General features: G+C 50.6%; 1 protein-coding gene across 3 annotated transcripts in view; it reads left to right on the forward strand.

Moving 5' to 3' along the window:
* Nucleotides 1-468, forward strand: part of LOC127750011 (uncharacterized) — a 201,021-nt gene that overhangs the window by 71,476 nt on the left and 129,077 nt on the right. The gene's annotated exons all lie outside the window — the stretch shown is intronic.

Here is a 468-nt window from a genome sequence, read left to right on the forward strand (position 1 = left end):
AATTTCAAGGCGTTCTCATCTGAACCCTGGTGGTACAAATCCTCAGCTTGCAAGGGGCCGTTCTAATACCCGCCGGTTTCTTTCAGCAGAAGGGCTCGATTTGTTCCACCAAGGTTTGAGAGAAATCGCGCTTATAAGCGGCCTTCGACTTTTAGCCGTTTTTGTCAATTTCAAGGCGCCCTCTCACCTGAACCCTGGTGGTACAAATCCTGGATTTCCAGGGGGCTGTTTTACTACCCACCGGGTACCTTGGAGCCAAAGGGCACGATTTGTACCACCAAGGTGTGCGAGAAATCGCGCGTATAAGCGGAATTTGACTTTAAACCTTTTTTGTCAATTTCAAGGTGCCGTCTCACCTGAACCCTGGTGGTACAAATCCTGGGCTTCCAGAGGGCTGTTCTACTACCCGCCAGCTACTTTGGAGCCGAAGGGCACGATTTGTACCACCAAGGTTTGCGAGAAATCGCG

This window comes from Frankliniella occidentalis, unplaced genomic scaffold, assembly GCF_000697945.3.
Source record: "Frankliniella occidentalis isolate FOCC.00 unplaced genomic scaffold, Focc_3.1 Scaffold121, whole genome shotgun sequence".
NCBI lineage: Eukaryota > Metazoa > Arthropoda > Insecta > Thysanoptera > Thripidae > Frankliniella > Frankliniella occidentalis.